The sequence below is a fragment of the Lissotriton helveticus genome, chromosome 5_1, assembly GCF_964261635.1.
Source record: "Lissotriton helveticus chromosome 5_1, aLisHel1.1, whole genome shotgun sequence".
NCBI classification, from domain to species: Eukaryota; Metazoa; Chordata; class Amphibia; order Caudata; family Salamandridae; genus Lissotriton; species Lissotriton helveticus.
The window spans coordinates 1,199,775,740-1,199,800,967 of NC_136065.1; the positions used below are offsets into that span (position 1 = coordinate 1,199,775,740).

General features: G+C 49.7%; 1 protein-coding gene across 1 annotated transcript in view; it reads right to left on the reverse strand.

Annotated features, from left to right (window-relative positions):
- The window catches only part of FAM204A (family with sequence similarity 204 member A), a 380,149-nt gene that overhangs the window by 19,218 nt on the left and 335,703 nt on the right, over positions 1 to 25,228 (reverse strand). The window lies entirely within an intron of this gene.

The window sequence follows — 25,228 nt, forward strand, 5'->3', positions numbered from 1 at the left end:
CCTCGTGCGCGCAGTGGACGAGCGCAGCGGGCGCGTCGATGGCGCGCCGAAGTTGCGCCAAAGTTAAGCCCGTCTGCGCCTGTCCGCGGCCGGCCGGGGCAGGGGGCACACCGCTATGGTCATTTTATTGCATACTCCTCTTCGCAATTGCGTTCTCTCCGCAGAAACTGGCCCCTACATCCTGAAACATTGTCTTGTATCCACACTCTTGGCATTGCCTCCCCTACGCCTACTACGTCTCTCCCCCCCCCTCATAACAGCCCTCCTGTTGAATACACGGTCCGCAGCTAAGCACCAAACGGAACTCTTTGACCTTTTAGACTCCAATTCCCCGGATTTATTGTTTCTAACGGAAACCTGGTATCGCTCTGATTCCCTACCCAGCGTTCTGGCGGCCCTCCCTTCCCATTATTGCATGTTTCATGCTGACCGGCCTGAGGGCAGAGCCGGTGGCGGGGTTGCTTTGATCGCCCGCAAGGGAATCCTTTTGCAGTCACTCGCCTCACCCACGATACCAACAGCTGACTACCTTGTAGTACGCTGTACCTCCTTTAAGATTCACTTTTCTTGTGTATTAATTTATCGGCCACCCTAACAATCCCCAGGTTTCCTCCCTGCCCTTCAAGATTTACTGGCTACTTTGGCAATCAATAGCGCCTCTGTCCTCGTTCTGGGAGACTTTAACTACTGGCCTTCGGACCCCGACGAGGATGCCAACTCCAAAGATTTCACCCAATTGCTTCTCAGTTTGAATTTTATTCAGCACGTTCATGCCCCCACCCATAATCGAGGCCATATTCTTGATCAAATTTGGACTCTAAATATCCTGATCTCTCTCCCTACCATCTCGCCCTGCCCATGGTCTGACCACTCCCTGCTCGCTTTTTCGCTAGACTTGAGCCTTGCCAAATCACCTTCTGTCATCAAAAACTCCTGGGCCAGGAACTGGAGTCGAGTTGACATCCCATCCTTGTGCAACTCACTAACTATCACCTGCCCGGATCTATCGGCCCTAACCCCATATTCTCAGGTCACCACTCTGGATCGCTGGCTTACTAAAGCCTGCAACCCAGTGGCTCCCCTTAAACAGATCTCCATCAATCGCATCCACAATGCCAACAAGTGGTTTAGTCCTAATCTTAAAGTTAAGAAACGGGAGCTACGACAGGCTGAACGAGCATGGAGAATAGCATACTGCCCGACCCGCAGGCAACGTTATATCACCATTCTTAGGGAATATAAAAAAGACATCTTGGCAGCCAAGACAGAATATTTCTCAGGCCGCATTCTAGCCGCGGAAAATCAACCACGTGAGATTTTCGCCACTGTCCACGAACTGGCATCATCGGAGAGAACCCTACCCAAGATCCCCCCCTCCCAGACCCTATGTAACTCGCTTAACGAGTTTTTCATTGAGAAAATTTCCCGTATTAAAGTTAACATCCCACCCCCATCTCCTAATTTCATAGACCCTCAGCCGGTTGGCAACCATTTTTCCATTTCTCACATTCCTGCCTTGACCAAGGCGTGTTAAGTCTGGCTCCCCAGCTGACACCTGTCCGGCCCGCATCCTTTGTCAGATCTTTTCTGACTGCCCCTATCCCGCCCTTACTCTCCTGAACGATTCTTTTAGGGATGGCCACGTCCCTACTTCTTTCAAAACTGCCACAATTATCCCCATACTAAAAAAACCCGGGGCGGACCCTGCCTCCCCGGGAAACTATCGCCCCATATCCCTTCTCCCGTTACCAGGCAAAGGTAGCCGAGTCTCATGTCACTCAGACGCTCAGCTCCTTTATAGAGGCTTCCAACTACCTTGCACCCTGCCAGGCGGGCTTCCGGCCCCGTCATTACACCGAGAAGGTGGTCATCTCGGTCATGGACCAACTCAGACAGGGACTTGACACCAACTCCCCCCAGGCCTTAGTCCTTTTGGATTTGTCCGCCGCTTTTGACACGGTGGATCATGTCATTCTTCTTTCCCGTGTCAAGGCGGCGGGCTTAAGGGGACCGATACTGGCCTGGTTGGGTTCCTTCCTGTCTGACCGTACCCAGGCCGTCCATCTGGCTGAATTCTCTGCCCCGCCCCGCAGAGTGCAATGTGGTGTCCCTCAGGGATCCTCTCTCTCTCCTCTTTTGTTTAATCTTTATATTTTTCCCCTTATCTCTGCACTACAACAAATGGAGGTCACAGTCTACAACTATGCTGATGACCTCCAACTCATTTTTAATTTTTCCTCCCCAACATCTGATGTCGCTAGCTTCCAGTCCGTTATGCTGTTTATCCGGGATTGGATGAATGCGAACCATCTTAAACTCAACCCGGATAAAACAGAGCTTGTTCTGACTGGGGGCAGCGGCAACTCTTGGTCTCCTTCTTTCTGGCCCCTTTTCACTTGGTCTCCCGCCCCCCCTTCGGACTCTGTCAAGACTCTTGGAATCACACTCAACCACCATCTCACACTTCACTCCCACATTAGTTCTGTTGTCTCTTCCTGTTTTTTTTACTTTACGTATCATTAGGAAAATTTCTCGTTTTTTTTCCCTCCCTGCACTTAAATTGATTCTAATGGCTATGGTCATATCCAAGATTGATTATGGTAACATCATCTATAACGGTGCTCCTGCCTATGCACTCCAACGTCTTCAGTTAGTGCAGAACCAGGCAGCCCGCTTGGTATATGGCCTACCCAAATCCCATCACTCCTCACCCCTTCTTGTTTCCCTTCACTGGCTCCCCTTCAAACTTGGATGCCTCACTTTCCAGGCCAGGGTGGGCACTGCCCCTGCCTTTATCAATTCGGCTATCACCAACTACTGCCCATCCAGAGACCTTCGTTCATCCTCCAAATCTTTGCTAGTTATCCCCCGGTTCAAGAAATCAAGGTCGGGAGGTCAGAAATTCTCGGTCTTGGCACCCACCTTTTGGAATACCCTCCCGTCCTCAGTCAGACAATCCCCTTCTTATACGGAATTCCGTAAGGCCCTTAAAACTTTTTTATTCCAGCAAGCTTTTAGTTCTTAGTTCTGTGCCTCTCCACCCTGTACTCCCCCAGCGCAAAGAAACTGTATAGTGAACGTGCGCTCTATAAATCCTTAAAAATTCAAATTCAAAATTCAAATTCAAAGCGGGATTTTCTTCTTGAAAATAAAAAAAACAATACTTTCCTCACAGTGGGTTTCCCCCCAACACGAGGGGGGGCATTAAGCACTATTCAGTGCCCCTTAACACCAGGTTTTCCCTGGTGGTGGCGAGCACTCAAAAAAAAATTATACACGTGGATGGACATAAAGCCATACTTCCGACAGTCTTTACTTTGTTGGGCGGAGGAGTTTGACCATGGCAGAGATGGAATAGTCTCCATCGTCATCAAATTATGGCAAGCCAAGACTCCATAGTCTTGGAGGAGAAAGAACAGCCAATACATAAATCAAGCCCTTTATTATGAACTAACATTGATTTGGGAACCAATGCCTGCGAAAAAATGGAAATCATTCACATAATCCTGTTCCTGTATGGTTAATGCCTCTAACTCACTCACTCTTCGTAAAGATGTAATGGCAATGAGGAAGGCTGTCTTGAAGGTGATGTGTTTGAGTTCCACTTTGTGCATTGGCTCAAATGGTTTTGCCATGAGTTGTGTGAGAACTGTATTTAGACTCCACATGGGGACTGGGGGGCATATTATCAAGGGGGGCGATAGGCACTTTTCGGCGATCGCTCCATTATCAAGCTGTCGCTAACAGCAGTTAGCGACAGCTTGAAGGCGATAGCGAGCGGTTTGGGGCCCGCTTTGCAGGTCAGCGATATTTATCTCTAATGACATGCAAAGTGGGTGTACCCAAACCGTTAGCGACGGAAAGCAGTCGAAAACGTCGCTATCGCCTATTCACAAGGCTGGCGTAGCGATGGAAATATTCCCGCTATCGCCAAAAACTAACGCCTGCTCTGACCAGTTCTTAGCCATGTTATCCAATGGGAGGTGGATAACATGGCTAAGAGCATTTTGTCGCTAATGCGAGAATATTGCTATATTCTCAGCGATATTCTCGTATTACGCCGCTTTCGCTGGATATTTTAGCGCAATGGAGAAAAACGTTGCTAATAGCATGTTTTCTCTGCTAAAATATCCAGCGATAGGCAGCGATTAAAAAAAAGTCACTAAGCGCATTTAGCGATAAATTTCGCTAGTTGTTGGTAATATGCCCCTTGGTTTGTTCTAGGTAGAGCAATTTGTTTGGATCCTTCTAGAAATCTTTTTACGACAGGTCTTTTGAAGAAACTTGTGCATGTTTCTCCCCTTGTGTACGCCACAATGGCAGCAAGGTATACCTTCATGCGTGACTAGTTGATGTGGCTGTCTAAGAGGTGAGTTAGATATATGATTAATGTCTCTTGTGATGTGATAGAGTTCATTTGATTGTTAGCTGTGTACCAAGAGGTATATCGCTTCCATTTGGCTGCATAGTCTTTTCCTGTTGTTTGCTTTCTTGCCTCTTTTAGAATTTCCATTGTTCGCTGAGGCAGGTTAAGGTGACAGAATTCTACGTATTCAGGTGCCAAGCTGCTAAGTGTAGCGTTGTTGGTTCCGGATGAAAGGTTTGGCCTTGTTGCATTGTCAACATGTCCTTGTCTGCTGTTATCTTTATGATTTGTCCTTTGGACATTTCTAGCAATGTTGAGTAATATGTCTGTCTCGGCCATTGTGGAACAAAGAGAATTAGGCTTGTTCCTGGTTGCTTTGCTTTTTCTCTTACTCTTTTGATTAGGGGATTTGGAGGAAAAGCGTATGCAAATGTCTCTGACCAATTTAGTGACAGGGAATTCCCTTTTGACAGGTAGTGGGGAAACCTCGAGGCAAAGGACCGGCATTTCTTGTTCTTTACTGTTGCAAACAGGTCTATCACTGGTGTTCCCCATGTTTTGAAGATGTATTGTACTCTTGTCCTTCAATTCCCACTCGTGGGAGCAGCTGTTCTGTCTGCTTAGCAGGTCTGCTGTTGTGTCGCATACTCCTGGTAGGTGTATTGTCTGCAGATTGATACCTTGAGGTACTGCCCAATGCCAGATCTCTTGTACTCATTTGCTTAGCGGAAAGGATCTTGTACCTCCTTGTTTGTTGAGGTAGAACATTGTGGTGGTGTTGTCCGTTTGAATCTGGACAGTTCTATTTTGAATGTGTTTCTGGAACGCCTTTAATGCTAGGAATGCTGTTTTCATTTCCAAGTAATTTATATGTTTTTGGAATCTTGTTTGTTCCATTGGCCTCTTACTTTCAGATTCTTGTAGTGTGCTCCCAATCCATTGAGGGGTGCGTCTGTTGTTATTGTCACAGAAGTAGTTCGGTATTTGAATGGTCTCCCCTGTATTATGTTGTTGGATGTACACCATTATATATCTGCCTGCAGCGTGTGCGTAACAATCACTAGATCCTCCCAACTCCCTGTGGCTTGGGACCAGTTGTTGGTGAACCATTGTTGGAATGGGTGCATATGTAGACAGGCATGAGGGATGAGTGGGATGCATGACGCCATCATGCCTATGAGTTTCATGACTCTCCTCACTATCAGAGATTGACCCGTCTGGTAGAGGGCGGTTTCCTGTGTGATAGCTTGTATCCTGTTTTGCGTCTGGTATGCTCGTCTGTTCCTTGAATTTAGTCTTGCACCTAGGAACATCTTTTCTTTTTCTGGTATTGTAGAGGATTTTTTGTGATTTATGGAGAATCCTAGCTCCTGCAGCATGTGGATTGCTGGTTGAACTTGGCTGAGACATCTTTGCTTTGTGCTTGCTTTTATGAGCCAGTTGTCCAGTAAGGGGTAGACATGCATTCCCTCCCTTCTCAGGTGGGCCGCGACTGCCGCTAGGCACTTGGTAAAAACGTTTGGTGCAGATTTTATACTGAATGGTAGTACCTTGAACTTGTGTGTTCCGTTGTGCAGAAACCTGAGATATTTTCTGTGTTTTTTGTTCATCGATATGTGCAAATAGGTGTCCTTGAGGTCTATTGTTGCAATGTAATCCCCTTTTTGGAGTTGTAAGATTATTTCTTGTAGAGTAGTTATTTTGAAGTGTTGTGTTAAAATTAACTTGTTTATGAACCTTAGGTCCAAGATTGGTCTTAGTGCTAAATCCTGTTTTGGAACTAGGAAATATGGTGAGTAATTTCCTTTGAAGAGTACTGCTCTTGGAACCAATTTGATTGCTTGTTTTTGAAGAAGATCTTTGATTTCTGCCTTTAACTGAGTTCTGATTTGAGGAACTTCTTTTTCCTTGGTGGGTTTGCAGGTGGTGTTTTGTTAGATCTATGTAATACTTGCATTTTACCAAATTTTAAATCTATTTGTCTGTGGGGATTTTTCTCCACTAACGCTGGTATTGTGCAATCCTTCCTCCCACTGGTGTGGTGTGTGGGTCCTTGTCTGTGACGGAGTTATTAGAGCCATTTCCTCTTCCTCTTGAGGTCTGGCCTCTGCCTCAACCTCAAAAGGGCTGCTTGGGCTGTTACTGCCAACCTTGGTATCCTGTTTTCTGGACACTTCCCTGGCCTTGTTGTTGGTGTGACATTTGCTGCCCCTGTGCAAATGCTCCTCTTCCTGTGGGTTTCCTGTTGTTAAACCCACCTCTTTTGAAGGTTTCTCTTTGCTGTAGAGCTCCCATTGCTCTTGCAGTCGCATTGTCCTTTATTTGTTGCAGTGATTCGTCCACCTGCTTCCAAAACAGTGCCTCCCTTGTGAAAGGTCTGTGTTGGAAACCGGCTATTTCGGGTAGGCTAAGGCTGATGCCAAAGCCAGGCCGAAACCACCGTTCCAGTCAGGGCAAGGAAGTCACACGCCAAGATAACCCCTGCTCGCCCTCTAGGTAGCATGGCGCGGGCAGTCTAGGCTAAACTCGGAGGCGATGTGTAAAGCATTTGCGTCAGCGCACAACAGTAACAACATCCTAGGTACACCACAAAAGAGACTCCACACACGGTTATATTAAAATAACTTTTGTATTGGCAAAACATATCAGATAGAAATTACACATGTACATTGTGCCAACTGGCACGGCAATATTCACAAGGGATTATTTACAAGACCGGGCCACATGGGCCACTGTCTGAATCAACACTTTGCAGATATAGAAATACTTGTCAGTAATTAGAATAAAAGTATAGAAACTTCACTGTAACACGAAGTAACAGTTATAGATCACATCCAGTAACTACTGGGAACAGGTAAGTACCACCTACGCAACCCTAAACTCCTTGGGAGAATGTCGCGCCGGGGACCAGGACCTCACTAGGACCACCTGTACTAAAAGAACAACCACCTAAGTATCACACAGCATTTAGGGGTCTAAGCAAGAACACATTACCCATGATGCATAAATATACATCCAGAGGAGTACTAAAGAGAAACACATAATGTATAAACCTACACATTCAGCGGTGTTAAGAATAGCGCACATGATGTAATAAAATTACATTCAGAGGTACCAGCATAATACAGTAGCGCAAAAGTCACATGATGTCTAAAACATTCAGAGGTGCAGGAATAAAACATGATGCAAGGAAATGCATTCAGAGGTGCAATAACCATACAATTGCGCACAATCTACATCAGCCACCACCTGTGGCAGTCCCTAGGCCAACTGGCCTTGTTGGGGCTAGAACGCCCTGAGTCTCAATGTCAGGGGCCTAAACGATGCAGGGGCCCACTACTTGCTGGGCCCCTGGGAATACTCACAAGGGCCTAAACGTTGCAGCTGGCACTAAGTGCTGCGCAGCTGGGTAGGCCGGGCACCTCTGTGCCAACTCTATCCCTCTCAGGGACTCCTTCTCCATCTTGCGCCTAAACGGTGCAGCTGCCCACTAATTGCTGGGCCGCTGGAGAATCATCAAAACTGCGCCAGGGCCCTCACTGGCCCTCAGGTGCAAACTGCGCCGAAGGTTGGAGCCACACAGGCTCTGACACTAAACTTTGCAACTCTGTTGGAGCCACACAGGCTCTGTGCAACACTACACAGACGTTGGAGCCACACAGGCTCTGGGCATCACATGCCCCCATGTTGGAGCCACACAGGCTCTGCGTCGCGTTGGGGCGACCCGCTGCCAACCGGGGCCGCCCTTGAAGCCCTCGGGGCTTCCTCCTGACGATGCACGCGCCCGCACTGCTGGGGGCGGGGAGTCCCTCTCGGGGGACTCAGCACACAATGCCCCACGATGCGACCGCTGGGCTGGCCACCCTATGCCCCGCAGCCTATCTGGGGCTTCATCCTACGTTGGGGCGACCCGCTGCTAACCGGGGCCGCCCTTCCCGCACCACCGTCTCTCCGTGGGAGCGGTCCACTGCCATTCGGGACCGCTCTGGACCTGGTGTCCCCCCACCGGCACCGCCAGCAGCCTCACGGAGCCCCCAGCCCTCTCACTCACCGGGCTGTCTTCGGCGGGGCTCCTCTGCTGGGCTCTCCTTCGCCGGCGCTGCTCTCCCGGCTCCTCTCCTCGGCCGGACTTCCTGTCTCTGCAGGGCTCCCTCGGCACACGGGAGCCCTGCCAACCGGCCGCCTCGTCTCCCTGGGCCTCCCTCAGCCGAGAGGAGCCCCGTCCACCGCCGCCATCTCCCGCGCCTTCTTCCTCTTCTTCCCGCCGACTGCGGGGGCGGGACTTCCGGCCGGCCGCGACAGGATTGGCCGGCCGGCCGACCACTTCCGGGTCGCTGCGGGCAGCGCAGCGGCCCTCCTCTTTAGGCAGGCAGGCGGGGAACCACGATCCGAGGGGTGGCACCCTCGCTACGAACAGCACCCCATCAAAGTTGAAGCGCTATTAAGCGCTTGGGGCCAAGTAGCGCTGGGAAGACAAATAAAGCGCTCTCCCGCGCTTGGGTAATAAAGCGCTCCAAAGCGCTAGAAAAATAGGCAAAGCGCTCCTAAGCGCTAGAACCCAGGCAGAGCGCTCCCAGGCGCTCGGGGGGAAGCTCAGCGCCTCCAGGCACTAGGAATACAGTTCCAGCGCTCTCCCCATGAAAATGCAGCTCCTCCATGCTGCCAAGGGTCCCAGAGCTTCCCGGGGGTAACGCCAAGTCTCCCCCTCAGCCCAGGCAGGGCAGAGGGGTCCCCCAGGAGTCCAGGCATCCAGGGGCTGGGCAGCGCCCACCCCTGATAGATTCAAGTCCAGCAAACAAGAACAAGACAAGAACATTTTGGAAGGGGCAGAGCCCCTTCTTATACACAGAAAAGGCTTTGAAGTCATTTGAAGTCTTTGTGTGAGCGAGCCCTAAGCTCTGGGTGTATCTGGTTTCCCTCTCCTGTCAGCCTCAGGTCAGAGGTGACAGGGGGCCATCAGGAGGGAGAGCCATCAGGGGTGGGCTGCCAGGCACGGCACGGCACCACCAGAGCTCTTTCCACTCCTCCCTAACAGCAGATGGGGGCCTTTCATCTACGGCTTGACTCAGACCCCCCTCCTCCAGACAGTCCATCTACCAACAGGCCCAGGCATGCCTGGGCCAGGCCCATCAGCCAATCACGTGCTAGCAGACTCACTACACAATTATGCCAACTTCTAAAAGTGGAGCTTCTGGACTAGATACAGCCATGCCGCATACACCATTCTGCAGCATTCATTCTCACGAGTTCATACATATCAAACTCGCCCCTGCACTCCCCACGCATCAGGAATCTACCATGGGCATACATATTTCCCATTCATTCCTATGGGAGGGCAGGGCGCTCACCATCCATACACAGCAAGCACACGCACTTTACACCGTACCACAGTGAAAAAGTGCGCAGAGGCCTAAAATCACCAACCCAGGTTCCAAAAACAGGCTAGGAAAAAGCAAAAAGTCACGGGGTGAACCTGCCCAAAGGACCGGGTCCAACAGTCTGTTATTGATGGAGGTCTGAACCTCCGGCTTAAATCCAGCAATTCTTAGCCAGGCATGTCTTCTCAATGTTGTACCTGTGCACATTTGCCTGCTGGCAGTGTCTTCTGCATCCTGTACAAATTTAGGGCATGTGTTAGTGATGTTTCTGCCTTCCTGGACAATAGGTTTACCTTCCTTTTTGTCCTCCTCGGGAGTTTGATGATGAGTTCTTCGATCTCATCCCATTGCTGGTGTCCGTATCTGTTTAGTAGGTCATTAGAGTTCTTGATGCGCCAATGCGTCGCTGCCTCCTTCTCCATCTTCCTGCCCACCATATCACTGTTAGAGATGGCATTTGCCCTTCTCCTGGCTGTGGTAACGATGACGGAGTCAGATACAGTGTTTCCCTGAATATATTTTGGGCCCTTGGAGGAGGCTTTGTACTTCTTTTCGATCCTGGGTGTAACTCTTTTGCTTGAGGCTGGTTCTTTAAAGGCCTCCTTACCTTGGTCTAGAATGCTTGGCAGCATTGGCAAGTATTAAGTCCCCTTATTGGCTGGGGCTAATGTCTCCAGAAGGAAACATGTGTCGCCTTTTTCCTCTTCGAGGGGGACTCCGAAAGTGTTAGCTGCCCTTTTAACCAGTCCGTTGTAGAAGGCTATATCATCTGCTGGTGATGTCTTTGAGGGATAGCAGCAAATTTCCTCTTTGGGGCTTGCGGAGTCGAGGTCATTCCATATGTCCTCGAAATTTTCAGATTCATCCTCCTCTTTGACAGCGTCTGTGTATTCCTTTGGGTCTTCCTCACGAGGTCTGGGGTTGGTGGAGAATTTAAAATCTCCTCTTCCTCCCCTTCGGCGTCGATGTTGTCTTTTTCGGTGACTGGGACCTTTGGGATTTGGAAGTCATTCAGCAAAACATCGAAATCCTTCTTCTTTTGGAGAAGAAGCATTGACATTTCGGCTTTGAGACGCTGCTTCTTCTTTTCGACCTCGAGGGCCCTCTTGGCGTCGGAGGCCGGAGACTTTAGTTTCTTGCTTGCCTGTTCTTCCGACGACGTGCCGCTTCCCTTTGGGGTCTCGTGTTCTTCTCTCGTCTTCTGTGCCTTGTGCGATTTTCCCTCAACTGCCTCCATTGGTAGGGTTCTGTAGAGGTCTTTCGATCGCGCTGGCCCTCGATCACCTTTTTTTTGGGCGTTGGAGCAGCCTTCGGCTGCGCCTTGCTGTCGTGGCCCTTCGGTACTGACGGATATTTATGGTGTCTTACCTTCTCTGTCTTCTTTTCTCTCTCACCCGGTTTCTTGCGGCGGGGTGGATTTTTGGAGTTGCCCTCTAGAATTTCAGCGTCCGAGCCTTCGTGCGTCGATTCTGCCGGGACTCCTTGGTCTTCTTCATCACTGGAAAGGCCTAGGTCCTTCTGTGAGATTTTCTTCGAAGTCTGTGACATCGTTGCGTAGGCCTCCCTCTGCTTTCAGCGTGTCTTGCATGTTTTCGGTTGGAACACCGCACAGGCCTCACAGTCCTTGTCCTGATTGTCTTTGGGCAGGCGGAGGTTGCACACGTCATGTGGATCCCGTTGAACTTGTGGCAGCACTCGGGGTAGAACTTGAGGGGGGTATTTTCCATGGCTGATACCTCGTCATTTGTCGACCCTTGTTGCCTCCTTGTGTTGTTCTCGTAGTTCTGTCCCCATCTCCGGTATGGATGTCAATGGGCGGTGGAGTTTAGTTGAAATCTTGTCCGTTTCTTTCTTTTTTGGGGCTTTTCCTGAAAATATTTTCATAGCCTCCCGTCTTGCTTCCAGACCCAACGGCGGAAAAAAGAATCGGAAGATGGCTACCACGTATAACGGCCATTAGGGTGCCATCTGACATCACACAGGGGACGTACCTGGCACCAAATGGTGGTCGACGACGCCCAAAAGAAAAAAAAAAAGACTATTCCGGACCCAACCACTAGATGGAGGAATGATACCCAGCATGTGAATCCAGAAGAGGATTCAGGATGCAAAAAATCATTTCAGTATGCAAAGCGTCTATGAGAAAGTATAGAATGTGTGATAAGAAATTGTACTTCTGAAATATACAATAGTCGCTCATGCATTGAAATCCCATCTCCCCATAGGAAGCAAATAACTAAGGAGTCAACAGCAGGCAGTGAGACAGAAATACTCTTCTAGACAGCACCAAAGCCACCGCTGTATATTTTAAAGAATTGGTAATGATATGTCAAACTAACACCTGTGGTCTCAAGCTAGACCTAAACACTACTAAAAGAAGCTATTGTAGCCCTTTCTTCCTTATTCCTGGTTTCTATAACAAAGCCACATTGTAGTGGTCCTTCCAAAAGAAATTTAAAATTTTAGGCCGAAGTTCTCATTTGGTAGAGTTGTAGGCTATCTTCAGTGTTAATCTATAAACACATATAATTTTGCTTCTATGTTTACGCTGAAAACAGGAAAGTCTACCTTTAAGCAGCCACTACACTTCTAAGCGTCTGTTCAGGGAGGACCTGGCCTGGAAGTTTGGGCTGAACTGTTCCCATGAGAAGCACGGTCAAGACTGATTTGCATATGGCTGGGTCCAAACTGAGTTGGCATGGTGGGTGAAAAAAGATGGATTGGGCCCCATGAGATTTGCCATTGGCTAAGATTAATTTAAGCATTACATTCATCGCGTTATAGTTTTCGTATTTGACACCCTAAGTGCATCAGGTATGCCAAGACGTGGGCCCTGGGCTCATTGTGCCACTGAACCAAGCTATGGCTGAAGAACCCTAGCTAGGGCAAAACCGGTCCTAGGTTGCTTGTGTTCCGGTTCAGGGAGGATCTGGCCTGGCAGTTCAGGTTGGACTGTTCCTAAGAGGAGGAGGGTCCTGGCTGATTTGCATATGGCTGGGTCCAAACTGAGGTGGCATGATGGGTGAAAAACGATGGATTGGGATACAAAAACATAGGCCTGGGCACAGGGGACCTTGACCACTTACTTTTTTTATTGCAAACACGTTTGCCCTCTCTGGAAGGGTGTCGAAAATACACTAGGTGATATCTTCAACATCAAGTTCTCCCTGACCCATACACTAGTCTCATTAGGTACCTATGCAGACACTGAGAACCAAGTTTTTAATTCCTTACCTTATTTGGACAGAATTCTATTTGACCTCCTGTTGACTGTGGGCAATAAGACTATTTTATCTAACTGGAACAATTACAATAATATCCCATGCCACACTCGGTGGCCGCGAGTCTGCTTTATAAGAAGCTCTGATAATATCCTACACAACACTAACTTAAATAAGGGCTTCTCCCGCCAACGGTGGTCTAAACGGGATACATACATACAAAACGTTAATCCCCCTTAAGCACATACAACTCTAAACTAGCCCATCAGCTGAGTTTGGTCTCCTACACTGCTCTTGCCCCACCTATCCCCATACTGCTTCCCTCTTTTCTTTCTGCCACCTCTTCTCTGTTCCCCTCCTCTGAGCAACTGAACCTGTGGATAATTTACTATATCTACTTCATAATTTTATCCATAAAGAAGTTTTGAAAGTCTTGGCAGTCCTTTGAGTTAAAAGTGGGCTTTGGCTCGTTGACTGTCCGTAAATCATTTAAGACCCTAAAAACTTCCTTCTGGGGATTGACTGCCTCTTGGATGGCAGTTTCGTAGAAATCGGCCTTCCTCAAACGGATATCTTTTTTATATGACGCAAGCTGCAGAGTGTAAGCTTCCCGTGCACTGGGCGAGCGGGACTTACGCCAAGCTCTTTCACGTTGACGGAGGACTTGTTTTAGTTCCCTAAGATCTTTATTAAACCATCCTGCGGCTTTGCCCTTGTCTCTCAATCTAATTTTATGAGCAGGGGCAACTACCTCGATGGCTACTTTAAGTAAGGACTCCAAGGCCGCACTTTGAGTGTCCACATCGTCCACCGACCACGAGGGGTATGCGGCTTGTAATAGAGTGGTTATTAAGACATCAGCTTTAACCAGCTTCCAACTACGCAATTGTTTCCACTCTGATTTCACTTCCCGCTGTCCTAGCAAGAGTGGAAAATGGCCTTCGATCAGGTAGTGGTCAGACCAAGGACACGGGGAAATCACAGGGGGTGCTAACAGTGGGCGGGAAGACCAAATCAGATCCAAAATATGGCCTTTCTGATGTGTTGGCTCCTCTACCATCTGTCTAAGTCCCAGAACAGTTAAAACTTCATCAAGTTGTTTTGCCTGGCTGTCCTTCGGGGTCATTTCCCAATGAAAATTAAAGTCACCCAGCACCACGAGTCCTTCATAACGAGTACGGAGGTCCTGGACCACCTTCAAGAACGATTCCATGAACTTGGCTGTTGTGTTCGGTGGGCGGTAGACTAAGAGAAAGACCACGCAATCCGTGGGGGAGCAGAATTTTACGCCCAGAACGTCTGCACCTTCATTACATTCTGAGCATACTTTTTCCGCCTTTAGGGTGTTTTTAAAAACGAAGGCAACACCACCCCCCCTTATATTATCTGGGCGGTTAGCCTGGATGGCAGAAAAATTAGGCGGCAGAGCTGCCACTAGGTCAGGTGTTGAAGACTCATTAAGCCAGGATTCAGTGATGCAAAGGATATCCAGAGTATCCTCATGCAGGAGGGAGAAAACTTCTAGACAGTGCCTCTGCAGGGATCGGGTGTTAAGCAGGGAACCTTCACCCCTACCTGCTCACCTGTTTAGATAGAATGGCCGGTGAGGGGGCTCTGACTGCTAAATTAGAGCTGTCATTAGGTCTCAGAAGTCCTTCCCGCTTGAGCTTCAATATTACCCTGTCAGGTAACGGGCAGGCAAGCGAATCACAGCATATCAGAAACTGTCTAGAGTATACCAGGGGGAAGCCAGGGGTCCTGGCCCCAGGGCCCGGCCTGGCGCGGACGGGCGCAGACGGGCTCGCCCACGGCGCGCCCGCTGCGCTCGTCCGCTGAGCGACGGCGCCACCATTCCCTAATGTAGTGTTCACACGGTAAGGCCTGCCTACTCCGTCCCCGGATATACGTCACTCCGAGGGGAGACCCGGTTATAGGTCAGGAAGCCCTCCACGCAAGCGGCACAGGCCGTGGTGGAACGGGGCTGATGACCACAGTAAGTATGTTAAAAGCACACACACAGTAAATTTAAAATGGTTTAAAAGCCAGCGAACTCACATCGATATAAAATTTAATGACATTAGCTGTGCAAAGATAGCAAATAAAGTGCAGCTCTGAGCGACGAGATAGTTCTGTCAGCAGTCTGTGCAATCTGTGCAAAATAAGCACAGATTGTCAGGGCACTCGAGTGATAAAGCAGCTAGCGCCTCACCAGATAAGCGCGTCCGCTGCGCGACGGCGCCGCCATTCCCTAATGTAGTGTTCACACGGGAAGGCCCGCCTGCTCCGTCCCCGGATATACGTCACTCCGAGGGGAGACCCGGTTATAGGTCAGGAAGCCCTCCACGCAAGCGGCACAGGCCGTGGTGGAACGGGGCTGATGACCACAGTAAGTATGTTAAAAGCACACACACAGTAAATTTAAAATGGTTTAAAAGCCAGCGAACTCACATCGATATAAAATTTAATGACATTAGCTGTGCAAAGATAGCAAATAAAGTGCAGCTCTAAGCGACGAGATAGTTATGTCAGCAGTCTGTGCAATCTGTGCAAAATAAGCAGGAAATAAACAGGGCACTCGAGTGATAAAGCAACTAGCGCCTCACCAGATAAGCGCGTCCGCTGCGCGACGGCGCCGCCATTCCCTAATGTAGTGTTCACACGGGAAGGCCCGCCTACTCCGTCCCCGGATATACGTCACTCCGAGGGGAGACCCGGTTATAGGTCAGGAAGCCCTCCACGCAAGCGGCACAGGCCGTGGTGGAACGGGGCTGATGACCACAGTAAGTATGTTAAAAGCACACACACAGAAAATCTAAAATGGTTTAAAAGCCAGCGAACTCACATCGATATAAAATTTAATGACATTAGCTGTGCAAAGATAGCAAATAAAGTGCAGCTCTGAGCGACAAGATAGTTATGTCAGCAGTCTGTGCAATCTGTGCAAAATAAGCAGGAAATAAACAGGGCACTCGAGTGATAAAGCAGCTAGCGCCTCACCAGATAAGCGCCTTTGAGGGTTGCGCCTTTTCACAAAACACTAATTCAGTGTTTTTATAAAAAGGAGGGGGGTTCTCTAAAAAGGGCATGTTTTCTTAACTTTAATGAGATTTTATTTTTAAAAATGCATATTGCCAGGACTCTTTGTGCATGGATTAGTTCACAATGGTGAACCACACCTGAATATAAGTGAGACCGCTTCTGCTAAGGCACCCTACCCCTGCTCAATCTGCATACATTAATGGGCCTGCCGAGCGTGAGACCGGGAATGACACCTCCAACTGCTGGTAAAAAAGAGGTAATAGGGGCCCATCTGTCTCTGGAAAGGCCACTCAGGCCCCTAATGGGCCACTGGTGTCATATGAACAGCACAAACACAGCCCAAATCTGCCACCACACTGGCCAGAAATGCGGCCCATAACTGCAACTCAGATACCGGCCCATCGCCCATTGCCCACCTTACCAATCTGACCCTGATTTGGAAGCAGCCCGCGTGATGTACCAGTGGCTGAGATTAATTCAAGCATTCCATCCATCACCTCGTTGTTTTTGTATCTGATGCCCTAAGTGCACCAGGTATCCCCAGAGTGGGTCCTGGGATCACTGTTCCACTGGTACCAAGCTATACCTGGCTGAAGAGCACTTACTAGGGCGAAGCTGGTCCTAGGTTACTAGAGTTCCAGCTCATGAAGGACCTGGCCTGGCAGTCCGGGCTGGACTGTTCCCATGTAGAGCAGGTTCAAGACTGATTTGCATATGACTGGATCCAAACTGAGGAGGCATGGAGGGCGAAAAGCGATAGCTTGAGCTGCGACCCAAGCGCTTTGCCACTGGCTGAGATTAATTCAAGCATTTCATCCATCACCTTGTTGTTTTTCTATTTGACAGCCGAAAAAGCAAGGCTAGCAGAGGAAAACATCCTCTTCTCAAAACCTCTACTCCGTCTGGTGGGGTCGATGGAAGAAATTGGGATTAAATCTGCTGTTGTAGGCCTGTACCACAAGGCTCTCTGGAGTAGGATGCTGTGTGAGAAAGGCCAGGAGTGGGCCTATGGGGACATGCCACTTGTCTGTATACTGTCAGGTAAGAGCAAGGTTTGGACCAAGTGACCATGACAGTATCAGTTAGGTCCTCGTTAAGTGGCAGCAGAGGTTCTGATGAGGATTGTCTGGGTGGCATCATGTGTGTGAGGATGTTAGTCTTTGCTTTGACTGACAGCAGTTGTTAGTCTAGGACTTCAGCTGGCCTTTTATTCACCATGGCGAAGGAAACTGATTAGTCTGTGGAAGGACCAGGGGAGCTAAACCAGCGTCTGGAAATGTATCCAACCCAATGACTTCCTGAAGATTCAAATAAACATTTTCATCATAATATTGTCGGGAAACACCTGTCCCCCACCATCATAATCACCAAAAGCTGTCTGGCTCTTATCAGAGTTCCATCTAAAGAGTTGTTGAAGTATTCGAGGATGGCCTCTAGGTAAAGGAGTAAAAGAAGTGTCTTGTCAGAGTTGAAATGAAAGGAGGCCAGGCGCGTAGGAACTGGATGCATTCACAGCTTCGGCAGAGATAGAGACGGATTCAGTTTTGAGTTAGACAGAACTATGGGTTCAAAGTCTTCCTTCGGTATTTGTGTGGGTGAGAACCGGCATAGATTGTGGTGCCAGGTGTGGAATCGGTTCCGGTTTCTCAGCTCAACCTGAAGCAGGGTCAGAAGGCATCAAGGGCGGACCTGCCAGCACTCACCCCACTGGAGCTATCTGACAATCCACAGTGCCCAATGGCGCACCATAGTAAACCGGTATGGTGCTGAAAATGCAAAACATGGCCTCTTTAAACAATTCAATATGTTGTGACATTGTCAACTGACCTAGGATCTCAGGGTGCAAAAGAATCATGCCTGCTTGGACTTCTTGTGCTTCTTTTTTCACTTTGACTTACCTGAAGGCTTTTATTTATTTATTTATTTATTTCTGGGTTTATACCGCGCTTGAATCGACTCCCGAAGGAGTATCTCTGCGCACACCGCAAGTGATAGACCAGAATAGAAGAGCTGAACATATATATAGATACTAAGCCTGGAAAAAAAGTTTTTAGCCGTTTCCTAAAAGACAGATGATCTGAACATTGTCTGATATGGTCAGGGAGTTTATTCCCAAGGCTAGGGCCAAGAAGGGATAGGGCCTTCCCACCCTGTCTTGCCTTTTTAACCATTGGGACTAGAAGCAGAGACTGATTACTAGAACGGAGGGTACGTACTGGATTGTAGGGAATGAACTTTTTAGCCAAGTACGAGGGACCTAAACCATGTATACCCTTATGGACCACACAGCAGGTCTTGAATTTAACCCGCTGGCATATCGACAACCAGTGTAGTTTTTCCAGCAAGGGGCGTGATGGAGATCTAGGTGGGGCTTGGAGCTCTATGAAGATCTGTCGTGGAACCCACCACGAGCGTGGGAATGCATCCTTATTTATGACTTTGAGCGGGAACAGCCTTTACACAACTGGTGCTCAGCGTCATTCCACTTGGCTTTGTGGCTTTCTTCCGGTTAATTGGGAACGTTCTCTGGATGACTTGAAGTCATGGCTCCATCCCAAACACCGAAGACACACCCTGTGGGTATCTGTCACAGACATTTGTTTGCGACTGACACTATAAGGCGTAAAACCAGCATTCTCAGGAGGCGACATATTCCCTTACACACTGGAAAAGTTGGAAGAAAAAAGCAAGCCAAATGACGAGAACAAGTAGGAGTTAGCCATGAATCCACGTGTGAAGAAAGGAATGGACGTCAGCCTGCTTGGGTGGCACCTATAGACTATTCAGGTTGTCACTTCTGGGGTGGGGCAGAGTCAACATGAAGACACACAACGCCACCTGTCTGCACACAGGGTCTATGCTGAAAAATCTTATGCATCCAGTCCAGTCTGGCATCTGGGCATATTCTATAGTTGGGGAATCCACGGTGAGACATATCCATGAAAAATTATTTTAATTGTTCCCATAAACCCTTCTGGGTTGTGAGTAATCTCTGCTATATACCAGGTAGAAGCACATTTACATATGTATAATATGACCAATGTACAATGTACTTACCTTCGGTAACGTCTTAGCTGGTAGAAACTACATCTAGCTGTATATTCCTTACCTTAGAATTTCCCCAAGTGTCAGACTGGATCCGGAAGTTTTTTTGTGAGCAGTATGCCTGCGTGCCGGTAGGTGGCATCGATTGGCTCTGCGTCCATCGTTGTCCAAGCCGGATGTGACCTAGCGGTACCTATATAGGCGCCACCCAGGCGCACTGACATCAGTTTCTTTTCACGACTTTCAACACCAGAAGCACCGAGACATGAAAAACACAGACCATTGGTGTGTCAAAACTAGGGCCCTGAAAGGGGTCATTCCTGTCTCTAGAAATCTGTTCGCAGAGCGGGCAGGATGGGTGGGTCGGTAAGGAATCTGCAGCTAGATATAGTCTCTACCAGATAAGGCATTACTGAAGGTAAGTAACTTGTTCTTTTGATAGACTTCTAACCACACATTCCTCACCGTAGAATAGATACCCAAGCAATATCATCCACGAAGGGGGGTCTAAGAACCAATTTCAAACGAGAAAGTCCTACAGGACCGAACGGGCAAAGTGCCTATCCCTGCGTACCTGACTGTCCAGACAGTAATGTTTGGTGAACGTGTGCAGGGAAGCCCATGTTGCTGCCTGGCAGATATCCAGTACTGGAAGTCTGCGTGCTAATGCAGTGGTGGCCACTTCAGCCCTGGTGTAATGAGAATGCAAACCTTCAGGAGGTTGCTTCTTGGCCAGTGCGTAGGAGATTTTGCTGCAGAGCACGACCCATCTGGAGATGGTCTGCTTCAGCACTGCCCAAACTTTGCACCAACAGACCCCACGGAGAGATGGTCGTCTATCCGGAACTCTTCCGTATGGTCAAGTTAAAATGACAACACTCTTTTTGGGTCCAGACGGGAGAGTTGTTCTTCTTCTTTAGAGGGATGGGGAGGTGCGAAAAAAGTAGGCAAGGTGATGGATTGGCTTGCATGAAAAGTAGCTAGGAGTTACAACTTGCGGCTCAAAGGAGGCCTGAGTGCAAGGCACCACTATGTCAGGATATACTGGGTGGTAAGGTGGCTTAGTAGCTAAGGCCTGCCGCTCCCTTACTCTGTGGGCAGATGTAATTAACACAAGGAAGGCTGTTTTCAATGTGAAAATTGTGACAATGTGACAATTGTGTAGAGGCTCGAAAGGAGCACACATCAAAAAAAGCCGTAAACAAATTAAGGTCCCACTGAGGCATAATGAATGGCAAAGGAGGGAAGATATGAGTAAGACCCTAAGGGAACATATGTCAATAGGAGACTTGAACAAAGAAGGGTGAGTCGGGCAACTGTAAGAAGGCAGAAATGGCAGATAGATGGCCCTTAATAGTGCCCAGAGCAGATCCCTGTTAGACAAGAGACAAAGCAAAAAGCAGAACCTCAGAAAAAGGGGCAGAAAGGGGATCAACAGACTTTTCTGCACACCATGCCATACATTTCTTCCACCTACAGGCGTACACCTTCTTGGTAGAGAGAAACCAGGCTGCCAAGATAATGTTACAGACTTCAGGCGGTAGGTTAAAAGCTGTCAACTGTCGCCACTCCATCTTCACGCAAGAAGGCGGAGAGTGGACAGGTTCGGGTGGAGAACCCTTCCCTGATGCTGGAACAGAAGATCTTCCGCAGCGGCAGCCTGATTGGAGGATCGATGGCCAAGCTCAGGATACCAGACTCTCCGTGCACCCTCTGGAGCCACCAGAATGACTTGGGCCTGGTCGTTCTTGTTCTTCTTGAGAACTCTGGGAAGGAGAGGTATGGGTGGGAAGGAGTGGTATGGGTGGTGAGGCGTACAGGAGGCCTGAGCTCCACTCGAGGCGAAAAGCATCTGCAGCAAGTGCCACCTTGGACACTCCAGAATGCAATAATGCCAACATTGCGCATTCTCTGAGTTGACGAAGAGATCTAACCAAGGCTCTCCACCACTGCTGAAAGAGACCTTGCACTACTTCCGGATGTAGGCGCCATTCGTGATCCGCTAAGCATCTTCGGCTGAGATCATCCACTCTGGCGTTCAGAGCACCAGCTAGATGTTGAACCATCAGAGAAGTGCCCTGGCATTAGCCAGGTCTAGAGGCGCAGGGCCTCTTGACAAAGGGTCTACGACCTCACCCCACCCTGTTTGTTGCAGTACCACATGGCTGTGATGTTGTCCGTGAACACTTGCACCACCCTTCCACTGATGGAAGGAAGAAAGGCTTTCGATGAAAGTTGGATCGTTTGGAGCTCCAACAGGTTGATGTGGAGTCCGATTGCGCTGGAGACCAGAGTCCTCAGATCTTCACCTCTCCCAAGTGACCGCCACATCTCAGAAGTGATGCATCTGTCACTACTGTGAAATCTGGTTGGGGAAGGGAGAGGGGTCTGCCCCTGACCCAATCATGGTTTGTGAGCCACCACCACAGATTGTTCGCAGTTTTCTCTGAGATCTGGACTAGGTCGGAGGGATTCCCCTGATGCTGTACCCACTGGAGCTTTAGGTCCCACTGCAGAACCCGCATATGCCATCTGGCAGGAGTCACCAGCAGGATGCAGGAGGCCATGAGGCGCAGCAGTCTCAGAGTCAATCTCACCGAAACCCCGGACAGAAGCTGAAATATCGGTATCATAACCTGAATATCCTGGAATTGTCGCTCGGGAGGATAAGCCCAGAACTGCATTATGTCCAGAACAGCTCAGATGAAAGGGAGCGTCCGAGATGGAGTCAGGTGTGACTTTGGCACATTGATGGTGAACCCCAGGGAGTGCAGGAGGTTTGCTGTAGTCTGGAGATGGGAGACGATAGCCTGGGAGGAACCCGCTTTCAACAGCCAGTCGTCGAGCTAGGGGAAGACTGGCACCCCTGATGTCCGCAGATGAGCTGCAACCACTGTCAACACCGGAGGTGCGCTGGTAGGGCCAAAAGGGAGAACGGTGAACTGAAAATGCTTGTAGCCTACCGTAAACTGCAGATAGCACCAATGGGCAGGCAGGATGGGTATATGAAAATAGGTGTCTTGTTAGTCCATCGCTATCATCTAGTGTGCAGTGCAGACAAGAACTGAGTCAACGTGAGCATTCTGAATTTCTCCTTCTTGAGGAAAATATTGAAGGTTTGGAGATCGAGGATAGGACGAAGGAACCAAAATTAGCAGGAATAACAACCACAGCCTACTTCTGGCACTGTAACCCTTTCTATGACCCACTTGGTCATGAGAGCCGTGACTTCCTCGCATAAAAGGGAAAATTATAATCCTCCGTCAGCGGATATTGAGATGGTGGCATGGGAGGAGGGGTAGTCTCGAAGGGGAGGGAGTAGACCCTCTGGACGAGCTGCAAAACCTTCCTGTCCAATGTGATGGACTACCAGTGGGGCAGGTGATGGTGAATCCTGCCGCCAACTGGATGTCCATGGTGGTAAAGGGGCAGACTAGGAGGGTTTAGAGGCTGCTGCAGTGGCGGAGGGCCAGAATGACCGGACCTCTGGCCACCTGACCCGTGAGGTCTGTGGGTACCGTGCCCTCAACCAGGCCAATGCTGGGAAGCCTGCGCAACACAGTGGCTGGGCTTAATTGGCAAGGCTGGAAGCCCCTTCTGAAGTCACAAACGGAGCAAAAGGCAGATTGGGGTGGACGTGGGGCCACAGAGAGGCCTAAGGATCTGGCACAAGAATCCTTAAAGCGCACAAGCGCCAAATCTAACTTGTCTTCCAAGAGACGGGTGCCATCAAAGGGCATGTCCATGAGGAAAGCCTGCACATCCCCTCAGAAGCCAGTCGTGGCACCTAAGGGCCACCATGTTTGAAACTGCTCTGCCCAGCAAGTCAGTCATGTCAAGACCGCGGTGAATTGTGAACTTTGCCGTGTCTCTCCTGTCAGCAATAACTTGGGTGAGTACAGCCAGGGTATTGGGTGTTTATGACCGAAATGCCAGGCTGGTGGAAGAAAACCTCTTCCCAAATGAGTTCAGCTGCCTAGATACCCTATTCAGGGGAGCGGTAGGTAAAATGCCTTGGGAGGTGGAGGCTTGGACCACCAAGCTCTCAGGGGTAGGGTTTTGGGTGAGGAAGTTTGGGGCCCCAGGTGCAAGGCGATGGTGGCGGACAATCGCCCTGTTCACAGAAGCCCTTGAGTAGGGTTTGGACCAAGTATCCAAACGGACATCAGTGGGGACATCATTGAATAGGAGCAAGGGTTCCGACGTGGAGGCTCCGGGATGCAACACCTCCATCAAGAGATTAGTCTTGACTGCCACCATGGACAACTGAAGGTCAAGGACCTCAGCTGGCCTACACACCACCACTGCGTATGATGCTCCCTCCTCCATAGCCACGGTAGGGGGAGAAAGCAGGACAAGATTTGGGGAAGTGTGCAGGCCACTGGCTTTACCCAGGACCTCACACCAGTCCAAACTCAGTTCATCATAGGACTGGTATTCTAAAGGGTCCAGCGACCCCTGCCATTCTTCCCCGAGGCATAGCCGATGAAAACATGGCTCAGCTCTGATCTTGGAGGCAAAGCTCCAGCCAGCACCGGAGTCGGGTGACACCCCTCTGGCTCCATGTTGGAATTCAGGAATGATGATGGGGACCGCGGCACCAGGACTGGCTCTAGGAGCATAGGCATCTGGCGTCGGGAGCATCGGCATCTAGACCAGAGCCAGCGGAAGGTCTTTATGGCTCGACCGACGCCAGTCCAAATCCAGGAATTGCAATGTGGGGCCCCACCAGAGCCAGGGTCACCGGTGCCGAACCAGAGGGCGCCTTTTGACCCTGCAGGCCCAAAGGCACATCGTTGGGGTCAGACCGCCCAAAAATGAGGTGCATGGCTTCATAGAACTCTCTCAGCTGGGCGGGGGTTACTCCAGCCATGGGAAATTCCAGAAGGCAGAGTAGACCCAGGTGCAGGTGCAGGTTCCAAAGAATGAGGCCTAGAATGTTGTGGCTCCCTCGTCTCGTCAGCTGACAGACAAGAAGTCAAAGAACGATTTGACGTCTTCCTCTTTTTCTTATGCCTCCTACCTGGATGGCCTGATGACGTCGAGCAGGACGAAGAGGACTTCGGGCACCGTGAACGATACCGGGACCTTCCCTTCGACCGGAATCCTGACGTCTGCGGAGTCGCATCATGGCCCACTAGCAGCATCAGGGATTGCTCCCTCACAGCCTTCGGAGCCATGGCCCGTCAATCAGAGCATGCCCTTGGTGTTGTGGTCGCACTCCAGACTCCACAGGAAAACATCGGCGGTTGACGGGCGCCGCAGGGTTTAAAACCCGATTGCTCTAAGACATCCTCGACACACCAGGAGGTAAACCTCAAAAGAACTCGACAAAACATTGAAAAAAGTCCTGTCAAAAAGTGACAGAGGTGTAGCAATTCTCCGGATCAGCGGCAGCTGGCATGGAAAGAAAAGAACGGACGCCAGCGCACCTGGATGGTGCGTATATAGATACAGCAAAGTCACATCTGACACGGAAGACACAGACGACGGACGCAGAGCCGATGGAATCCAGCTAAAGGCACACAGGGGTACTGATCGTGAAAAATCTTCCGGTTCCAGTCTGATGCCTGGGTAAATTCTATGGTAAGGAATATGTGGCTAGAAGTCTATATCAAATTAATGTGATTTGTAAGGTTTGCGTCTATGTGTATGCTTCGTCCAAAGACCCCAACAGTCATATATTTCCTAACCCTGGGCGTAGTTCGCGGAGCCGCACTCCGCGGAGCTACGCGAAGACGCAGTTGCACTCCGCGACCTTCGCGTAGCTCCGCGGACATGCGTAGTAGCTTGCTAGACCCGTTCGCGCGCCGTTTTTCGTCTTCGGGAGCGCGGTGCGCGTGTTCGGGGCGCTGCCTGCATGCTCGAGATAGCTAGCGCGCTAAGTTACTCAAGAGGTTTGTCCCGCCCGCTTGCGTTCCCTTATTTCCAAAGTGCGTGATCGCGTCAAATATCGCGCGAACTTACCCCCGGCGCACGCGATAATGTTATTCAGCGCGCGAGAACTACGCTACGCACCGGATCGCGGAGTAATCGACAGCTTCGCGTTCTCCGTAGAACGCGGAGTTGCCAAAACTCCGCAAGCTCCGCGAACGGAGCGTAGTTCTTCGCCCAGGGTTAATATTTCCCCCCTCCCCAACTAGCACTCGGGTGGAGATTCTGTGCACTCCCTCTGCCCT